We start from the raw sequence: 20,775 nt of genomic DNA, 5'->3' as shown, positions 1-20,775 counted from the left end.
GCCAGACGGGTCGGGCTGTGCTCCCCCGGCATCCCGGTCGCCCAGGAGCCCGCGGCCCGAAGGAGAAACGCGCCCCGTGGTCTCCCGGGGGGCCTGGGACCCCCTGGGACTCAAAACTGCTGCCGGCCCACGTATTGGGGCCGTCTAGACCACCGCTGGCTCATCATGTTTCCTTCTGGGTCACATTGGACACGACGGGGCGCTGGCCGCTCCCCAGCATCCGGGAGGACGCAGGTGACAAGGCGAGGCGGATACCTCTGCGTAATCGTAAGATGCGGAGATTTTTGACCTCTCTCCCATCGTCCTTTGGCTTTGTCTGCATCAGCCCCACCTTCTGCTGGGCAGGAAGCTGCAGCTCCCTCTCGACTCGCCGCCGTGGAGGCGATCATCTTCTGAGCAATCAATGCCGGGCAACGGCCCAGGTGTGCGACCGCTCGGTCTAGGACCATTCCTCCACGGAGAGCCCGGGACACGATTTTAAATAAATGTGCAGATTTAGGGAAAGGACAAATATCAAGTAAATCTTGTCTATAATGGCCCATCAGGTAATGCTGGTGAAGATTAGCTGCTGGAGCCTGCGAATCTTAGAACATACAAATCACCTGCTTTTGACAGGCAACACATATACATTTTGTTTAAGAGCAAAATGTCAGGAAATTCATTTCTGGAGATCTACAAGGAGTCATGCACATCAACATGCTGCCATCGCCATCATAAATTTGGGGACGTGAAATGCAGATCATGTCTTTGAATTTTTCACACCCTCATCAGCAGCCTCCAAGAGTCACAGCCGGGGAAGTCCTCACCGTCGACTCCTGCAGCTTCCCCTGGAAGTGATTCCCACCGCAGGGCCCTCTGTGCCCGACCCCGGGCTCCGGAAACAGGATGGGAATAGGGAACACGGAGCTGCTGGTGTGAGAGGAGGGGGCGGGCCGTGCCCTGCAGCGCCCTCGCACATGCCCATCACCTTCCGCGGGACGGGGGCCGCCCCGTGAGCACCATTACATGAGCGTCTGCATCGGCCACCTTACCGCGTGCACAGACGGGGAGGCCTGGGAAAATGCGGGCAGGCATCATTTAATCAACCATCCAAGCTCACGCGTCCAGATTTTTGAACCTAAATCCATATGGATAACGTTCATCCTCCACTTAAAATTTGGGATAGTTGCTAATTCTTATGTTTAAGACTGAAATCCCTGACATCTGCCCCCCCCAAAGCCTTGGCCTTCCCCCTCTTTCTTCGGGGAAGAGAAAAGATGAAGGATCTACAGAAAGGCTTGTGAGGGACCCTCTAATGGGTTAATAGGGGACACGTTCACTTTTGAACAACAGACGTTTCTACGAGTTGCTAATGGAAGTTAAATTAATTGGAGCACGGGCCGGCCGCTCCCGGGGGTTTGTTGACTTGCTCCTTTTGTTTGCGCTCTTCCGACCTTCAGGAATTTCTGCACAGACACTATTCTTCCGCCTGTCCTTCCATTTACTCATTTAACGAACATCTCTCGCTACTATTGCTAATGACAAGGGTAGCGGTGGCTGTAATTCGGGAATTCTTGGAATGTGCCAGACACCGTGCTGGCAATTTCACGCAGGCCGTCTCCCGCCAGCCCGCCAGGCTGCAGACGGGTGTCCGTCCCATTTTCCACATGAGGAAACCTGCGGTCAGACCTGCCAGGCGCAGCCGGCCAGCCATGGGGGGGTCACCCCGCAAGAGGTCCGCCCAGCTGAGCCATGTGGGGACGCAGAGACGACACGAGCTGGGGCAGATGGAGGCCACTGTCCTGCAAGGTCAAGGTGTCCGGGACGTGTCAGGGCTGGCCCTGGCCATGGAAACGCGGAGGAGCGGGGGCCTAGGAGGCCGTGAGGGAGGGGTTGGACGTGAGAGGGATGGAGCCTGCAGCCGAGGCGCGGAGGCCCAGGGAGGATGACGGAAACAGGCCAGCGAAGGAAGCATAGGACATTCCAGGTCTACGAATTCATCCTGACAACGCCCTCGGAGCGCAAAGATGGGTCCGCACGGGGTGTTTTCACCAGCGAAGATGGCACCTGGCCGAACCGTCTGATCACAGGAGAAGATTCCCATAAATTACAGCAGATTCATGGAAGAGGCTGAGGTACAGCCCAGGGCCCCGGCGAGGAGGGCGCCCCGATGAAACAAGCCGGCAGCAGCCGGAGAGGTGGGAGGAGGCCCGGAAGAGCGGGAGACGGGGATGTGCGGGGGTCACTGCGGGTGACGGGCCCATCGGAGACAGGGTGCTGTCTTTAGGGTCATCCGGAACGTCCGTGGGCTCCGCAGCGTGCAGCAGTGAGCTGGGCAGGGAGGAGGGCCACGAGCCAGACTAGGTGGGAGGGGAGGAAGCGGGGGGAGAGTGCAGGGGCCCTTCGGGAAGAGAGGACGGCATCACCTGGGGCCCGGGAGCCAGGGCCAGTCCTGACTCTGAGATGCTGCTCCTGTGGGGGCGCGAGCACATGGACACTCCTTCCTGCTGCAGACATTCTGCAGATGACCCTGCCGGCTTCATAAAGCGTGGGGAGTACCCATGTCACAAGGAGCCGCCAAGGACCTTTAGGAGCTGCGGATGAACTCTACAACCTACACTGACCTCTGGGGGCTGCAGATGACCTCCAGAAGCTGTGGATAATCCCCAGGAACTGTGGATGACCCTTACAAGCTATAATGACCTCTAGGAGCAATGGATGACCTCTAGGAGCTGTGGATGACACCTAGGAGCTCTGGATGACCTCTAGGATCTATGGATGATGCCTAGGAGCTCTGGATGACCTCCAGGAGCTATGGATGACACCTAGGAGCTATAGATAACCCCTAGAAGCTACGATGACCTCCAGCACCTGTGGAAGACCCTTACAAGCTATGATGACCTCTAGGAGCTATGGTGGTCTCTGGGAGCTGCAGACGACTTCTAGGAGCTATGGATAATGCCTAGGAGCTATGGATGAGCCCCAGGAGCTATGGATGACCCCCAGGAGCTAAGGGTGACCTCTAGGAGCTATGGATGACCTCTAGGAGCTATAGATGACCTCCAGGAGCTATGGATGACCCCTAGGAGCTGTGGATGACCTCTGGGAGCTATAGATGACACCTAGGAGCTATAGATAACCCCTAGAAGCTACAATGACCTCCAGCACCCGTGGAAGACCCTTACAAGCTATGATGACCTCTAGGAGCTATAGTGGTCTCTGGGAGCTGCAGACGACCTCTAGAAGCTATGGATGACCCCCAGGAGCTATGGATGACCTCTAGGAGCTATGGATGATGTCTAGGAGCTATGGATGACCCCTAGGAGCTATGGATGACCTCTAGGATCTATGGATGACCCCCAGGAGCTATGGATGACCCCTAGGAGTTATGGATGACCCCCAGGAGCTATGGATGACCTCTAGGAGCTATGGATGACCCCCGGGATCTATGGATGACCCCCAGGAACATTGGATGACCTCTAGGAGCTGTGGATGACACGTAGAAGCTGTGGGTGACCTCTGAGACCTATGGAGAACTTCTGAGAGCTATGGATGACACCTAGGAGCTGTGGATGACCTCTGGGAGCTATGGATGACACCTAGGAGCTATAGATAACCCCTAGAAACTACGATGACCTCCAGCACCTGTGGAAGACCCTTACAAACTATGATGACCTCTAGGAGCTATAGTGGTCTCTGGGAGCTGCGGATGACCTCTAGGAGCTATGGATGACCCCCAGGAGCTATGGATGACCTCTAGGAGCTATGGATGACCCCCAGGAGCTATGGATGACCCCCAGGAGCTATGGATGACCTCTAGGAGCTATGGATGACCCCCTAGGAGCTATGGATGACCCCCAGGAGCTATGGATGTCCCCTAGGAGCTATGGATGACCCCCAGGAGCTATGGATGATCTCCAGGAGCTATGGATGACCCCCAGGAGCTATGAATGATCCCTAGGAGCTACAGATGACCTCTAGGAGCTATGAAGACCTCCAGGAGTGGATGACCCTTACAAGCTATGATGGCGTCTGGGAGCTGTGGATGACCTCTGGGAGCAGAGGGTGGCTTCTAGCTGAGAGTCAGCAAGAGGCTGGCCTGCTGGTCCTACAAACACAAAGAAAGGAATTCTGCTGACACTGAGTGAGCTGGGAAGTAGACTCTCCCACGGTGGAACATCCAAGGGAAAGGCAGCCTGGCCAGATCTCCACTGCAGCCCTGTGAGACCCTGAGCAGGAGACACGGCTAAGATCTATGGACACCGTGAGACAATAAATATGTGTTGTTTGAAGCCACTAACTGTGTGGTGATTTGTTAGACTGCAGTAGTGTGTGAAGGTTCTCCAGAGAAACAGACCCAGGAGGAGGGGTGTGTGTGTGTGTGTGTGTGTAGAGAAAGATTTGTTATCAGGAATTGACTCACAAGGTTTTGGAGGATGCGGAGTCCCAGACCTGCAGTCAGCAAGCTGGGGCCCCCAGAAAGCCCATCGTGTGGTTCCCGTCTGCACTCGTGTGAGCGGAAGACAGTGGCCCACCTTGAAGACAGGTGGGCAGAGACACACCCCTTCTCACCAGCGCTGGACCAGTGTTTCATCATCTTGGGGTCGTCAGCAGGTCGGAGGAGGTCGGCCCACACTGGGGAGGGCCCCCCGCGTTACTAGTCTGGCCTCCAATGTTAATCTCCTCCAGAAACGCCCTCATAGACGCGTCCAGGGAGATGTTTGGCCCAACACCCAGCACCTGTGCCCATGAGGCCGCACGGTCGGCCACCTCAGGCAGGTAAGTGGTACAGCTGAGAAGGGCCCTAGCAGGTGTCCTCACCCTCTGCCTCCCATCCGACCCCGCACCCCTGATGCACAGGGGGCTTGCGCCCCTGCCAGGCTGCCTTGTCCAGTCCGGGGCCACCCCCTTGTCCTGCCCTGCTGTGCTGTGAAGGCCGTCTCGCTTTCTCCTTCTGTGTAGATGGGGACGGCCTGTCTGCAGGACTCACTGTTCCCTGTGGCCATACAACGACTGCACAGCACACAGGGTCCCTCGCGGCGTGAGGCTGGTTTGCGATTACAGCTCCTCCGGCCACTGTTCCAGTCCAAATCCCAGGGGCTCCTGTCGGAGAGTAAAGAGAAGCCAATGAGCCCTTTAGACAAAGTCTGCATCTGCACCTGTGTCTGGTGGTCTTCCAGGCGGGCACAGCGCATGCCATCCCTGGAGATGGCACGCAGGGGTCTGGGGTCACCTGAGCAAGGAGTCCCACTCCGGGCAGTGCAGGGACCGTCCAGACTGCTTCCGGTGTATTCTACAATCGCTGTCGGGATGCGTCCCCTCCCTCTCTGTGGCCTGGACCCCACCGTACACCAGCGACAGCAAAGCGCTAGATCATCGGGACCGTCACTCTGCAAGGGCGGAGTTGACCCTGGAGCCTGGAGTTGACCCCAGAGCCTGTTAGGTCTTTACTTCTGGTCCCACCGTCTCAGGAAACACCACTTCTCCCACGAGGCCTTCCCTCCCTGCAGGGCTTGCCTCCTGCTTCCCGAATACCAACTGTCGCACCAATGTCACACCTTCCACCGGGCCCCTTGACCGCCAGCGGCACCCCCGGCTCAGGCATGAAGACCCCTCCCCCTCCCATATATGCGCCCTCCCAGGGCATGTGGCCCCACTCTGTGGTCAACTGCATCATCATCCGTGTTATTTATGCCCACTGTTCCTCCTGGAAGCCGGGTCCGGTGGCAGTTAGCAGTTTGGGTAGGAGAGTGCCCCTAACCTGAAGCAGGGCGTCTTAAACGCCTCTTCTGAGGACGGCATAGGTCTGCTGTCTGTGTGGCAACAACACTTAAATTAACACGTCCACTGGGGTCGGAGCCTACGAGTGGGTGGAGGCACCGTCCTGGGCTGGTCAGGGCCTTCACCAGAGCCCCGTGGGACCCATCTCCACAGAAGTGGGAGAAAGGAATTACCCCCTAAACACACGTCATGTAAAATTGATGTCACATGATTTCACAGGTGATGCCAGCCCTGAGGGGCTGGGGCAGGCGTGGCTGGGGGGAGATGGGGCTGGGGTGTTGGGGGCTAGGGGCAGGGGCTGGGGCACTGGGGGCTATGGCAGGTGGGGCTAGGGTGCTGGCCACTGGGGGCCAGGGGCTGGTGGCAGGAGGCTGGGGACAGGTGAGGCTGGGGCAGGTGGGTTGGGGGATAGGTGGGGCTGGGGGGCAGGTGAGGCTGGGGCGGGGTGGGCTGGGGCCATGGAGCCCCTCGTGAGCTCTCCTGGAAGCACTGCCCCTTCCTGAGCTCTGACAGCCGCGCCGTTGCACGCCGCTCACGTCTTTGCACTTGGACGCGGTCCCTGGGGGCCAGACACAGGACGCCCGCGCCGTTCAGACTGGCCCCAGGAGCCCGGGAGGCACGTCTCCAGGCCTGTGGTCCTTGGGCCCAGCCCGTCACTGCCTCCACTCTGCTTGCTGCGGGGGCACCTTCCGTCTCCCCCCAGGCGGGGCGGGCAGGCATGAGCCGGGGCCACCGAGCAGCTGGTCGGCGTCCAGCGGAGGTCCGGCCCCGACGTGACGGCCAGGTCTGTCCTCCTGCAGGCCCGCTCCTCTGCGTGCTGTCCTCTGCGTTCCCACCTTTACCGCGAACGCTGCTTTCGCCTCGGGCAGCAAGTATTTATTTCAAGCCCCTTGGGATTAGCCCAGCGACTCTTTCTACCATTAAAGCAAAGGCTTAAACTCCAGCGAAGGGGTCGCTGTGTGGCGGTGCCGTGAGCGCAGCCCAAGGACCCTGAGCGCCTCCCCGGAGGCTCTGGTCACGCAGAGCCACCTGAGGCAGCGGGCACCGGAGGCGGCACCTCGGAAGCTGCTGGCGCGGGGGCGGCCGGCCTCCAGGGGGGACAGGGGCCAGGCGTTGCCGGGTGCCTGTGCGCACGGCTTGGGCACCCCACCGGGGCGGTCCACCGGCAGCTGCTCAACCGGCTCTTGGGCACCTCTGTCCACGGGGACTCGCTCCTGGCACTCTGGTGACCTTTCCCCGCCTTCACGATGAGCCCGATCCTCATGGCCAGCCCTGCGGAGCCCGATGGCCAGACTGCCCGGCCTCCCCGGAACCGCAGCTGCCGCAGCCGCCAGCCCAGCACGACTTGATGACGTCCACCGAGGGGGGATACGAGGGCTGTGCTGACGGCGCCGGATGGACCTGTGGGTGTCCGTGCAGGACGACCGCGACGACTCCCACCCGCTCACCTTTCACGCCGGCCCCCGCGTCACTCAGAGGCTCTACGCTCTCCGCAAGGCCACCCCCGGCTCCCTGATGCTAGAGACGTGCACTGCCCTGGGGGCGCAGCCTGTCCCACCCCCCAGCCTTCGCAGTCAAGGCCCGGCCCCCAGCACCTGCGCCTATGACTGTGGGGTCGGGAGATTAAGGTTTGGGGGGTGCCTAGGGGGGCCCTGATCCCGTACCCTCCGTGTCCTTGTAAGAGGGATGGGCACATGGGCCTGCCAGAGGGACCGCGCGGGCTCGCAGGGGGAAGGCCTCAGCCCCCAGACCATGCGGGACACCCGTCCAACCGCCCAACTGCGGGAGTCACTTGGTGGCCCCGGGAACCTGGAAGGCAGCCAGGCCGATCCTCATCGCGTCCCTTCCCGCAGTGTGTGGACGAGGCTGGACTCCCCACTGCAAGTCAATGCAGGAGGCACCGCTTCCGTTTCACCGCTGCTGCATGAGGGTCGTGCACGATCCCCCGGCCTGCACATTCCCCTCCTTCTGTCTTCTAGAACTAATGAAATAGCTGCAGCTTTTCCTGCGGGTGCCCCGGGGGCCTGGGCAGGTCTGCAGGGCCCCCATCCCGTAGGGACTCGAGTGTCCGGCTGGCTCCTCTGCATACGTTGGGCTCTACCGCGCACAGAGCACCACAGGGCTGCACCGAGGCCCCTCTCACGGGTCCTCAACCTGCCCCTCCTGCCCGTCCTCCCGCATCACTCTGGGGCCGGGGTGGCCCACTCTTCCTGACGTGGCTCACGGGCTGGCGTCTTGGAGCCCATCCCCTGGCACCCACACCCCGGGGTGACGAGAGTGTCCTCTGGCGCCGCTGCGTCGGCGGCTGCCGTGTTCTGGGCATTCGAATGTTTGTGGAGCCCGTTGCCTTGACAACCACCGAGGACCATGTGCTCCCTGGTCTGACCTCAGATGAGAGGATGGAGGAAGGGCGGCAGGTGCCAAGGGCTCCCCTGAAACACCTCTCACCGAAATCCTTTTTTTTTTTTTAAGCTTTTTATTTATTCATTACAGACACAGAGAGAGGCAGAGACACAGGCAGAGGGAGAAGCAGGCTCCATGCAGGGAGCCCGATGCGGGACTCGATCCCAGGACCCCGGGTCACGCCCTGAGCCCAAGGCAGGTGCCCAACCGTGGAGCCTCCCGGGCATCCCTGAAATCCTTTTCAATACAGGTTTGAGCAGTTCTGCCCTTAAGAGGGGAGCAGCCCGGGCCCTCCCAGCGGGTAGCGCAGCCCCTTTCTCGGCCGACAGGAGCCACCTCCTGGGTCACCCATCCTTGTGGCTCTGAGCACCCGCTGCCTGAGGTCACAGCGTCGAAAGAAGGATGGACCTTGAAGCCCTGCTGGAGGCGGCCAGAGCTCTGGGGACTCGAACCCTGCGTGTTTGAACCCTCCTTCCCAGACCCAGGTCTGTCCACTGGGAGGAAAGTGACGTCCACCCGCGGGCCCACACTCCTCTTCCTATAGACGGACGCCGTGAGCTCCCCTCCCAGGCGGGACGAGCGTGAGCGCCAGTGAGTGGCCTCGACCGTGTCCCTTGGCCCACGGCTGCTGCTGGGGACACAGAGAGATAAGGCCATCAGCGTGGGCGGGACACGCAGCGGAGATGCTCTGCGGTCCAGACCTTCTGATTCGAGCGCACACACAGTCACCGCGTGGACGCGCAGCGCAGGCCCTCGAGACCCCCTCTTCTAGCCAGGCCCGCGGTGAAAGCAGGACTCCTTGGCTCACCTCCTGCAAGTGGGTCCCACGGGACAGATTATGTAAGAGAAGCAGGGAAGAGGGGAGGACGGCCACAAAGTGAGGCGCTCCAGGGAAGTCCCACGGAGTCTGGTCACAGCTCGTCTCCGTGGCGACAGGGCTCCTAGGGCCGGGCCGGGGCCGCAGTGCTGGGGGGCGCCCAGAAATAGGCCCCGGGGCCCAGCTCCACCCGAGCCCGGCTTCATCCTCCCTTCACGTGCCAGAAGCAGATCTGCTTTCTTGGGCTTTGGGGGAGTGGGGGTCCCTGTTCCAGCAGGTTTCCCTCCCCGTGGCTTGCCCCCTGCCCCTCGGGACACTCGGCAGCCGCAGGGCATCCTCCGGGACAGCCGCTGCCCATTCCCCGGCTTCTGTGGAGCCTGGCACAGCCTCGCCAACCCGTGCGGCACCGACTGTTCCTCTGAGTCCCCACGGCGAGCTGCCCCGAGTGACACCCTGCGGCGTTGTGCTCGGCCTGGAGAGCGGAGCCTGGACCAACAGCGTTCTGAGAGCCAGGCCAGGCCCCCAGAGGCGCACCTGTTGGAAGCACAGAACAGGATAAAGAACAAAACGAGGGGTCAGCGGTGACCTGGCCGCCACGGCTGCCCTTCCCCGTCCTGCTGCTTCTCCGGGGACCTGGGAGCCCTCGTGCCGGCCCCAAGGCGACGGGTCCGTGTGTGGGTATTGCAGAGGGACGGGCACCCGTGTCAGGTTCGGTTGGGCTCGTGGCTCTCCACGCTCCACGATGCCCAGGAAAGCAGGGACGGGGTGGAGGGGGGTCCTGGGGGACGGGGGAGTGTGGTGGACGCTGATTCTGGAAGCTTCCCGGGGCCTCTGGCAGCCTGGTCCGGCTCAGGGACGCGCCCGCTGGGGGGCAGAGGTCCCCCGGGGGCAGGGGACGTGGGGTGTCAGGGAAGCTGAGGCCTGGCCCCGGAGGCGATGCAGGAGGACGAGGAACAGTGGGTCTGTCCGGCCGTGGGCTGGTCCCGGGACCAGCGGGGAGAAAGTCCAAGTGCAGGGCAGAGGTTCTGCTTCCACCGAGACTCCCAGGGCCCAGCCCGGCTGCGGCAGGCCCAAGCTCTGCTGTGCTCCTTCGGTGCGCCGGGCCGGAGGGGTTCTGGCCTCTCTGGGACCTCAGCAAGGACTCTGCACGGGGCGCCCACCGAGGGCTGGAGGTGCTGCTGCCCACGAGCCCCCGGGCCTCATGCCTGGTGCCTGGGCCCCCGGCCCCCATCCCCTGGTCCCCCACCCCTTGCCCCTGGTGCTCAAGCCCCACCCCCGGTCCCCACCCCCGGCCCCCCACTCTCTGCCTCCGGTGCTCATGCCCCACCCCAGGCCCCCAGCCCCCGGCCCTCTGCCCCTCACCACTCACCCCTCACTGCCCCCCTTCCGTCCCAGCCCCCTGTCCCCTGCCCCCAGTCCTCATGCTGGGTCCCTGGTTCCCTGACCCAGCCCTGCACCCCACGGACCCCGCCCCCATCCCTCGATCCTCATATCCAACCCCCCACCTTGGGTCCCACCCCCTGGCACCCAGAAGGGGCTCAGACCCCTGCAGGGACAGCTGGTGTCCCAAGTGGAGACAGTGCCTGGGCCCAGCACACCCAGGAGCTAGAAGGTGGTGAGTGTGGGGCACTCGTGGGCTCTGGGGGGACAGGGGGCAGGAGGGGGGGCTGGCCCAGGTGCTGCAGGCCTTGGGCTGCCACGTGGGAGGGCTGGCATTCACCGCGTGGGGACGTCCAGGAGGACACGCTTGGGGGCTCCTGCCCTGTAACCACCCCCTGCCCCAGGAGTGGATGCTTCCCCTCCAGGCCACCCCACAGCCTCCTCAAGGACACAGCATCCTCTCAGGACGGGGGTTGGAGAACCTGGAGCCCGCTTTGCTAGGAACTGACTTTCACCTCTGGACCCCGTCTTACTGCCCGGCACAGCCTGGGGCAGGGACGGGGAAGCAGCGCCCGCAGACAGCTCTGCTCTGTGGGGCCCAGGCTTGCTGGCTGGTCTCATCCTCTGGGTGAGCGAACGGGGAGTCAGGAGAGCCCTCCCCTGGGGGGCGGCTGCCCTGAGCCCTCCTCCCGCCTCCTGCATCCGCCTCCCGCCTCCCATGGAGACTCTGACAAGAGCGGCAGTGACACCCCCGCCCCTGGTTTGGAAGAACACAATCAAAATACGTGCCTCCGAAGCAAGCACATTTCTCTCTTCTTTCCCTCTTTTCTCCTTTTATTATTACGTTTTTAATTCTACTTCCCAAGGCTGAGGGCCGCATTAGTAAGATAGTAGCGGGTGCACAACGTCAGGAAGGGATGCAGGAAGGGATGCTGGTGTGGCGAGAGGAGACTCCCACCGGCCATAATTGCCTCCGCACGTCCGGCTGCAATGAGCTCCGGGGCTGTGGGTGAGGGACGGGGACGGGGACGGGGACGGCTGGCAGGAGGGAGGGCCTCTCCATGCACGTGGAGCCCACCGCGCGCCTGTCCTGCGGGACAACCCGAGTGCCTTGGGGACGTGGGGCTCTGAGCACACGCACCAACAGGGCCGCGGGCTGCGCCGGGCTCCTCGGAGGACAGGGCCAGAGAGGGCCAAGAGGCCGCCCGCAGAGGGCCCCGGAGGAGGCCGGCTTCCTTGCAGCTCCTCCCGAGTTCCATTTGCTTCGCCTCAGAGCTCATCTGCTGCCCTTAGAAATGCAAAAAGGGCGATTAATAATTAATAAGACAAGAGCCTCTCGTCTGCATTATTAAATGCCCAAATGCTAGGACGGAGCAGCCCAGGGAGGAGCTGGAGACGGAGAGACCCTGCCGCTGCACTTAGAGGCGCCTCCTGTCTCCGATCCTTCTTCCCTGGAAAGAAGGGGGGACCGAGATGTGGGGCGTGGACAGGGCACGGGGCCCTCCCAGGAGGGCAAGCGCCGGCCAAGCCAGGCCCCGCAGGAGGACCCGCGCCGTCAGGGCGCCCCAGGCCGCCGGCCGGACAGGGTGCACGCACTGGGGGGCTCGCAGACACCTGCCTCTTTGCACCGCTGGGACCAGCCGTCACCCTGCGGGACGCTCAGCGGGGCGGCACGTGGCTCCCTTGCCCTCGCGGAGGTCACCCCAAAGGGCACCGCTGTGCCCATGCTGCAGTCCACGTGTTCCCTCAAGTCCAAGAGGCACGTTTTTTCATTTCCGCAGATTCACGCGGGCGGCAAATGCGCTTGGTGCCGTCTCGGGAGAGGAACTGAAGTAAGCGCTGAGGGTAGACGGAGGCCACAGGAAGCCGCCCTAGGGTCAGGACGCGTGTGCCCTCCCGCTGTGCCAGTCCTGGAGCTGCATCTCGGGGCAGCCTGTTCCTCTGCAAGGGGCACGGTCCCCGGCCAAGGAGGGGGGTCTGCTGGGTCGGCCACCCCGATGTGAGCTCCCGGGAGGTGCCGGGGGTGGGACCCGACCTTGCTCACCGAGCCCGGGGAACACTGACCGCACGTCTTGCCTGGTCACTGGTGGGGTGGGGGCGGGGGAGCTCTCGCACACACTATTTTGCTTCGCCTCTGACCTTCCCAGAGCAGCCAGGCTGGCGTTAGCCTCCTCGGGGTCTGCTCCTCCGGACACGAACAGCTTCAGCCAGGATTCCCAGCAGGACGCAGCGGTGGCCCCAGCCACACTGGTGTCCGCTCCGCCTGCCGCCGCGCCCGGCGCTGGGCCAATCCCTCCTAAGTCCGTAGTTGCTCGAGTGGCGAAGCTGGCCCCGGAGGAAACTGGAAAGAACTGAGGCGCGCTGGCCCCGCTGGCCCTGGGCAGGAGCCTTGTGGACGGCAGGGTGGGCGGCAGGGCTCGCGGGCCATGAGCTCTCCCCGCCTGGGGGCCCCCAGCCTGGCTCTCCGGCTCCAAGCCCAGCTAGGATGTGGACGCGTAGCAGATGCTGACTTGAGCCCCACACCCCTGCACACGGCAGACCTGGGGCCCCCTCCGCCCGCGCTCAGGGCCGGGTCACGGCCAGCTCTGTCCCAGACGGGTGTCGCCCACGCCCCCACCCTCAGGACAGAGCCCGGCCTGTGGGAGAGAGGCCAGCGCGAGGCGACCCCAGGGCGTCTGCTTTTGCACCGTTTGAGTCCCGGGGCCCTGGGCCTTAGGAAGGATGCCGGCCACACGCCGTGGGGACGACGGGCGGTCGACCTCCCTGGCCAGGCCTCATCCGAGCACGTCAGACGCCATCCGTGCTGGCGGCTAACGCGGCTCCCACTGGCTCCTTGCAGAGCTACTCAGACCCGCCTCGATCGATCCTGAGACACTGAATGATGCAGTTAAGACGGGAGGCAGGAGGACACAGCGGCCGTCCAGAAATAATTAGCTGGAAAAAATCCCCAACTCGGCTCCTATCTGGGAAGCAGCAGCATCTCCCTCCCTCCCTTTCCCTCCCTCCCTCTCTCTCTCTCACGCTCACACACGCGTGCACACACATGCACACAAGACCAAACCACACGTGTGTGAGCATCTGGCAGACAGGGCAGAGCGGCTCTGGACACGGGGACGGCCGTCCTGCTTCGCCCAGGCCTCCCTCCGCCGCCGGCGTCTTGCTCTCCTGGGTGTGGCCTTCTCCGGGGAATAAAAATGAGCGTGGATGTCCTACATGGAAGCAAAATGATGTGTCCTTTTGAGTGATTCCTGGGCATCAGGCACGGCTCGGGCACCTTCCTATGAGAGCCCGGAGGCAGGGACGCCGATGGCCCCACCACGCAGACCAGGAGGCCAGAGTGACCCGCCGAGGCCCTGCGTTGGTAGATGGAGTGTGAGGCCAGCCTCGGTATCCCCAGGGCCCGGGCCCTCACACCGCCCCGAGGCCCCGGCCTCTCAGCTCCCCTGGGAGCCAGGCACATCGGGAGGCAGGTGGAGACACAGCTCCGGTGATGCCCGAGCAGCCCGAGGCCCGGACACAGGGAAGGTGGGGAACGGCCTCCACCCGGGAAGTGGAATCCTGTCCCTTGCACACATCATTCTCTCCGGCCTGAAATCCCTCCACTCACGACGTGGGTCTTCGCGAGGGCAAATCCCGCGTCCCCTGCTGCACGGCGATGCCTCGGCCGCCCACCCGGGCCTCTTGGAGCTGATGGTGCACCCGCGACTGCCCTGGAGGGGGGCAAGCAGCGGCCCACGAGGAGGAGCAGGAGGGAGGGTGGCTGTGCTGTGTCCAGCCGTCCCGCACCTGCTCCGTCCTCCCTCCCAGGGGGTGTGGGGGATGCGGCGCCCGCCCCCACGCGGTTCTGGCACCAGGGAGGGTAGCCGGGTACCTGCCACCTGGAAAATGCCACAGCGGTGGATAAATAACTTGAGCAAAATTGTCTGAGAGCAGAAGGAGGAAGGAGGGAAAGACAGCCCCGTGTGAGCGTCGGCCCCACGCGTGGCCCTCGGCAAACAAGGACGGGCAAGTCCTGGCACCTGCTCCCAGAACCTCATGCTGTCGTGAAGGAGGCTGATCGACGGACGATGACGCACCAGGCGCCAGTGGTCCAGGCACGGTCTCGTGGGGCCAGCGGGCCATGGGGGCAGCACGAGGTGGGCCCCGCCGCGGGAGACGGGGCACCACCGTGTTCAGCCCCTACGCGGCGGCCCGTCGCTGCAGACTCTCCTCGCTCCTCAAGACTGTGCTTTGGACGGAGGGGGGCGGCCACCCAGAGCCATCCCTGCAGAGGAATTCCGGGGACGCCTCTCTGGGCTCTGGCCGGACTCAGACAGGAGGACGCCGTCGGGAGGAGCCTCGAGGGCGGAAGCAGGAGGAGAGTCCCGTGTCCCGTGTCCCGTGTCCCAGCACACTCCGGCCATCCGAGAAGCTCCTAGCGAAGGATCCATTCCACATGGCGGGCAGGGAGGGCGAGTCAAGTGCCTGGGCGGGGGGTGGTGGGGGAGCCACGCCGCAGCATGGAGCGGAGGGCAGGGCGTGGCACGTCCGGCACGCGACCCCAGAGTCCACGTCTGAGTCCTGGGAACTTGAGCGTTTGGTACCTGGGGTGGCAGCAGGGGCTCCGCAGATGTGATTCGGTCGAGGATGTTGGGATGAGCGAAGGTCCAGGATTAGCCGGTGGCCCGACCCAACCACGAGGTCCGCGTGGGAGGGAGGCAGCAGGTGGACGAGGACGCAGAGGTGACGGGTAGCCAGGGAGGGACAGACATTTGGGAGGGGGGACCGAGGCAGGGGCAGCCAGCGTGGAATGCAGGCGCCTCCACCACTGGGAGAGGCCAAGGAAGGGTTCTCCCCCGTGAGGCCCCGCGAGGCACCTGGCCCTGCCCTGCTCTGCAAGGGGGACTGGGGCCCCAGACCTGCCAGCCGAGGGTGGGACGGCCGCTCAGGAACGACTGCAGCGGGGTAGTGGAACCCCCGGATGAAGGACACCGTCATCATACCTAAAAGCCCCGTGAGAGGAGCAAACGCCCCCACCTCTTGCTGTGAGCTCTCCTGAGGCAGCAGAGGGCGAGGGGTGCAGGGCCCGGGGCAGGAGGGGTGCTGGGAGCCAGTCAGCAATGCGGGGCAGGCCGCAGCTGCAGAGGAGAGAGCGTACGCACCGGCCCAGGCTCTGCGCTCCACGCAGGCCACGATCGCAGCCGGGCAGCCATGCCTCGTCCCCACGGCGTGCAACCTCCGCAGGGGCCGAGTGGGCACCCAGGGGCTCCAGAGACCAACCCCAGTGGGAGCCCTTGTGCCTCTCCAGGCCTTTCTCACTGTGTTTTTCCCACCATCTAGACGCCTGAGGCCGCTCCAGGGACCGATGGCTGCTTCTTACCAAACCACTGGCTGTTAGATTGGAGAGCCCGGGCCGCGCAGGGGCGTGTCTGCACACGGGCAGAGCCAATGGCACACTCTGCACCCCAGAGAGGACGGTGGCGCGCGGGACGGGTGCCTCAGCCACACCTGGATCCTGGAGGGTGTGACCCTCCCATCGTCATACCCGGGAGCAGCGGCTGCAGAGGGCACGAGGGACGAAGGGCTTCTTCCAGCCACGGTTCCCTGAGAGCAGAGCACCTGCATCCCAAGCTCACCTGCGCTGTGACCCGCGGGCCCTCTCTGAGCCGCTCTCAGCTCGCTGTGCGGCACGCCGTCCCCAGGAGAGAACGCGGGAGCCCACGTGACGGGAGACAGGGCTCCTCGAGTCTACGGAGCCACAGAGATGGGGAAGGATTGCATAGGAAATCACACGCACACGCATGGATATGCTTGCACACACCCGTGTGCTAGAGCATGCACACTCATACGCCTGCACCCATGCACAGATGTGCATGCACATACGTACACACGTGTACACACATACACACACAGCCCCCTCCCACCCTTCCTGCCCCAGGCATCCTTATCAATTGCTCACGTTCGCAGATGTGATCCCGGTAAACTCACCCTCTGTTTGTCACGTGAGGAGATGGTTACGTGACCCCAGGAAGCTTGGCAGGACATGGGGAGATGTGTTTAGAACGACCTCATTTGCATCAAACAGAGCGCGTCCCTGGTCAATGTAGAAATGAAAGTCCGCCTCTCCCTTCCCCTGCTCCTTCTATTCAGACATCTGACCAGGCACCCTCTTTTATCAGAAAGGAAAGCACTACATCAGCAAACTCTCTCTCCTTCTCTCTCTCTCTCTGGAAGATTCTTTGACTGCATAATTGAAACCAAGGGAACAAAAACCCACAAAAGCAAGTGGCACAGATGTTTTCATCACAGGTACCTCAAATAACTCCAAAGGGCCCTAACTGAGTAGCGCCTGTGAATATATTTCATGCGTGGCTCGCTGAGAATTAGCATTGGAAGCCATCGCTGCGAGCGCGGGGAGCTGGACGGATTTCAATCCAGTACGGAAAGCAGCCACTTGTGCTGCTGGCTGTCAGCCGCGGTCACATCACTGCGGATCTGCTTTGCAAGACCAGCAGAAGCCGGCGTGTCATTTTTGACATAGCTGCTTGTCCCTTTTCACTGCTCAGCTGACAGCACTCCCGGAGCCTGCCTGTTGCTCTGTGTCGAACAGACCCAGGTGCCCAGGCTCAAAGCTCCGGGGCTTCCCTGGAAGATGTCAGCTCAGCTCTGTGTCTCCGACGGCAGAGCCGCTGGACCCATTGATTTGCCTGCCAGCCGCGCCGGGTGCCAGGGAGAGCCGTCGCTGGGCACATCCTCGGCCTCTTTCAAAGGACAGCCACCCTGTTTCTGGAAAGAAGGCAAGTCATCAGGAGGCTTGGCCTTGCCAATGCCGAGATGACGTCCTGGGGGGCAGCTCTTGGCCCTCCTTAGCCCTGGAATAGCAGGTGCACCGGGACCTGAAAAGGGGGTGCCCGCGACTGTTGCTTCCGGCCGCACTGCCGTTCAGTGCTCTACACCTTCAGGTGCTCGCTTGGTTACCATTTTTAATCACGTGGAGAAAGCATCAGCATGGAGGGAGGGAAAATATTCACAGACAAGGCCACGACTCTCTGTTCTCCTTCAGTAAGTCCCAACCATCGGAGGAGAAAAATCCCTCCTTTTCCTAGAGCAGGTTCTGGACAAAATTCTGAGCCAGCCGAAATGTGGATGGAGCATCTGCAAGGCACTGGGTACCTGGGGACAGGGGTGGGTGAGGCCTGACACCAGCCGGGGGCGGCCGCTCGCCTGGGGGATGAGCCCATGGGCGCGTCCCTGCAGACTCTCACCGGTGCACGCATACCTCATACACACCCAAGACTGTACCCGTGCAAGTGCACACGTGATGCTCACGTGGAGTCCGATCAAGGACGGAGTCCACTGTCTGCAAGCCGTGTGGCCTTAGGCACATCCTGTGGTCCTTCCGAGCCTCGTGGTTAAGAAAATCACCTCCTTTACCTGCAGCAGCAGCACAGGCGACACTGGAAGCGCTCTGGGAACTGGGAAGAGCCGCCACGTTTCAAGGAGCAGGATGCTGCTGCCGTCCCCTCCAGCCCCCTTTCCTCTGCCCCTTGAACCCCACTCCACCCACAGGGCCCAGCTCGGGGAACCGGGCTCGGGGTGTGCATGCAGCCGCGTTGTCCCCACTCACAGGTGCAGCGTGTGAAGCTCAGAGAAAGGTGGAGATTTGCTCAGACTCCCACAGCGAGGTCACCGGTCACTCTGACGGCAGAGCAAGGGCACGCGTGGGTCTGAGCCCAGGTCTTCCCCCACCCACTGCGCCACGATGTCCCCATTTGCTCTCAGCCTGTGAAGCCCGCTTCGTGAGCTGCGTGGACGGGCTCACCTGTTCCCCATCTTCTTGGGTTTGACCAGTGTGGAGCCCTGGCGGGAGAAGCAAGGAAGAAGAGGTGTGAGGACAGAGAACTTGTCCCCTGGCCGCAGGGCCTCTCCAGTCGCCGCCCCTGGCCGCAGGTAGGCTTCCCTGCGGGACGTCTCATGGGCCAGGCCTGGCAGCGGGAACCGTCCGCCTTGACCAGCCCGGTGGTCAGCAAACCACTGTCCCCTGCACACCCCCACCACCTTTCTAAATGCGCGTTCAATTAAACGTTCCTTAAAATGTGTGCTGTGGGCCCTGGCGGTCGAGAGGGGGGAGCCAGGCGCCTGGCGGGCAGAGGACACCGATGCCCTGCAAGTCGTGGGCAAGTCCCAGCCCTCTGGGGACCTCTGCGCCACGGGGAGGGCAGTGAAGGAGGCCACGGGACCACAGACGAGAGAACCGGGTGCGGCGCGGACGCCTCAGCAAACCCGCAAGCGCCCGGCCTTCTCCGCGTGCCCCAGAGGCGCTGCACCTCTCCCCGCGCCTCCCCATTTCCTCCCCTGCCACGCCTCACGCTCGGGCTTGCACAGTGGCCGCCACAGGCACCCGCACCACGACCGCCGGCCCGACCTGCTTCTGCAGTGCCAGTCGGGGGTGGGTGGGCGCCCCGCAGGCTCTACAGCTGCCCCCACCCCCGACTGGCTGCGGCTGCTCAAGGGGTCTGGGCAGCTCCTCTCCCGCCCGAACAGAAGCACCGAGACCCCCTCCCCGGGTTCCAGGCGGCTGCGTGTGCTGGGCAGGCCTCAGGCTCCCTCCACCTCCACCGGGGACCTCACTCGGGAAGCTGCCGTGTCAAATCGGGCGTGAGGCATGGAGAACGGGATTTGCCGTGGATTTCCTCTCTTGGCTGGAAGCGGCTGAATGTGTCCCCAGAGTCGTGCCTCAGAAACTTAAATAGAACGTGGGAGCGAGAAGGGATGGTCCCGAAAGATGATTCCTGTCCTGTCATTCCAGCTCACGAATAGCGTTCTGACAGAGGTCACCAAGGGCCGCATCGGGGAGGGGTCGGTCCCACGGCAGCAAGCGGGGCTCCTCCAGGTGGATGTCCCCTCCTCCCCGGGACATGCGGGAAGAACAGTCATGGTCTTCGAGGGAAGATTAAAACACGAAATGCCGAGTGGCCTGTTGGCATCCTCAGGGGGTGGGGGTCAGACTTGAGGGGGACACCGCCTGCAACGGGGCCCGAGACTCGCCCCTGCGACCTTGGAAGCCTCCCTGGGGACAAGGATCGTGTTCTTGACAGAAGGGGGCCTGATGACGTGCGGAGTCACTGGACCTTCGCCGTCGTCCTAAACCGGCCTCTCTCGTCGCCCAGACCGCTGTCAGCGGAACGTGCATTGCCCCTAGCAGCCCCTCTACGTCCCTTTCCGTTCGGGCTGAGCTGCCGAGCCCACCCGGTCCGCTCCATCCAGACACGGAAGAAGTCGCCCTGGCCCCACACGTCATACCATGCGGACCACTGGCACCTGCTGACCCCGGGGGTGTGCAGCTGCGCAGGCTCCTGAGCCTCGAGTGTGAGCTCCCTGCTTACGTGGGGCCGGGTCCTCCGCAACTGTCCCCCAGTCCCGCCCCCTGGGCACAGGTGACACAGGGCCTCCCTTCCTCACGTCTCCAGACGCGTCCGTGTCCCTGCCCCGGGCTGGTGGCTCGTGGATCCCGCTGACTGCTGCCCTGGGCCGTACTGGGCAGTGTGGCCGAGCAGGGCCGGCGGGCGCAGACACGGACCACAGCGGGCTCCGCTCAGATGCCGCCGCCGACATCAGCACCAGGTCCTCCCGCCAGTGCCCTTCCAGCATCTGACGCACACCGACTGCACACCGACCGCACACGGACCGCACACGGACCGCACACCGACCGCACACCGACCGCACACCGACCGCGAACGCTGATCTCAGCCTCACGGATGGCTTCATTCGTTCCCCTGTGAACTCCAGGACCGAATGTCGACGCTGCAGGAACTGCATGCGGCGTCACGAGGGACAAGATCCCTCCTCTAGAGGTGTTCACAGCCTAACGAGAAGGTGACAACCGTGATGCACAGACGGTGAGGCGGCCACCGCGACTGAGGGAGGAGAGCAAAGTGGCAGGAAGGCTTCCTCTTGGACAGAACGTTCCCCGAGCCTTTCCGAGGTGAGCAGGAGGGCGAGATCCCCTCAGTCTCCCCAGCGAGTGGAAATCAAATAGTATCCTACCCAGGTGCACACGCACACACGCATGCATGCACACGCATGCACACACCCATGTGCATTCATGCACACACCCACATGTATGCACACACACTCATACACCTGCACATGCCCATGTGCATACATGCACACTCATATACATGTACACACACTCATACATGCACACCGCATGCATATACAAATATTCATGCACATGCACACACCCATGCATGGATGCAAACTGACACATGCACACACCCACTTGCACACAGCACTCATACACGTGCACACAATGCATATACACATACTCCTACCCATACACACGCCTGTGCATGCACACTGATATACCTCCACATGCGTGCACACGTGCACGCTCACAGTCATGTGCACACACCTACACACACATGCACACATAC

At 62.8% G+C, this 20,775-nt stretch overlaps 3 long non-coding RNA genes across 8 annotated transcripts; 1 reads left to right on the top strand and 2 right to left on the bottom strand.

Moving 5' to 3' along the window:
* Positions 1 to 345: 345 nt before the first annotated feature.
* On the bottom strand, positions 346 to 8,070 carry LOC144281339 (uncharacterized). Of its 5 annotated transcripts, none has more exons than XR_013349915.1 (6): positions 5,741 to 8,070; positions 5,213 to 5,396; positions 4,403 to 5,082; positions 3,997 to 4,087; positions 2,406 to 2,516; positions 352 to 2,059 (listed from the first exon to the last, which is right to left on the bottom strand). It is a non-coding gene; the product is annotated as an uncharacterized LOC144281339 (long non-coding RNA). The 5 variants fall into 5 exon arrangements; XR_013349916.1 differs by having other exon boundaries at positions 353 to 2,059; positions 4,403 to 4,614; positions 4,970 to 5,082; positions 5,213 to 8,070; XR_013349914.1 differs by having other exon boundaries at positions 353 to 2,059; positions 5,213 to 5,369.
* A 2,315-nt stretch (positions 8,071 to 10,385) lies between these two features.
* Positions 10,386 to 13,576, top strand: LOC144281337 (uncharacterized). Of its 2 annotated transcripts, XR_013349911.1 has the most exons (5): positions 10,386 to 10,595; positions 10,786 to 10,988; positions 12,142 to 12,359; positions 12,508 to 12,716; positions 13,200 to 13,576. It is a non-coding gene; the product is annotated as an uncharacterized LOC144281337 (long non-coding RNA). The 2 variants fall into 2 exon arrangements; XR_013349910.1 differs by having other exon boundaries at positions 12,142 to 12,716.
* On the bottom strand, positions 11,155 to 16,722 carry LOC144281338 (uncharacterized). The gene is made up of 4 exons (XR_013349912.1): positions 16,328 to 16,722; positions 13,968 to 16,087; positions 11,502 to 13,569; positions 11,155 to 11,363 (listed from the first exon to the last, which is right to left on the bottom strand). It is a non-coding gene; the product is annotated as an uncharacterized LOC144281338 (long non-coding RNA).
* Between the last annotated feature and the right edge of the window lie 4,053 nt (positions 16,723 to 20,775).

This window comes from Canis aureus, chromosome 12, assembly GCF_053574225.1.
Source record: "Canis aureus isolate CA01 chromosome 12, VMU_Caureus_v.1.0, whole genome shotgun sequence".
NCBI classification, from domain to species: Eukaryota; Metazoa; Chordata; class Mammalia; order Carnivora; family Canidae; genus Canis; species Canis aureus.
The sequence above is the reverse complement of the archived record's forward strand: the minus strand, read 5'-3'. Positions and strand labels throughout refer to the sequence as shown.